Consider the following 266-nt stretch of genomic DNA (forward strand, 5'->3'; position numbering starts at 1 on the left):
GGCAGTAACCACAGCGACCCCCCGGAGCAGCAGCTCTGGGCTCAGGGGTCCGGTGCTCCCCCTCCCCAGCCCTACTTGCTCCCCAGCTGCAGCAGGAACATCCCCACTTTCTGCACAATTCTGAGGGTCTTGCATGCTGTTGGACTTCATCGGTCCGAAGTCCAGGCAGGTTACATCACAGTGAAACAAATAAACCAAAAAAAATAATAAATAAATTTAAACTTAAAAAAAAAAAAGAAAAAAAAAGGCAACGTATGGCTCGCGGG

This window comes from Pterocles gutturalis, unplaced genomic scaffold, assembly GCF_000699245.1.
Source record: "Pterocles gutturalis isolate BGI_N339 unplaced genomic scaffold, ASM69924v1 scaffold6666, whole genome shotgun sequence".
NCBI lineage: Eukaryota > Metazoa > Chordata > Aves > Pterocliformes > Pteroclidae > Pterocles > Pterocles gutturalis.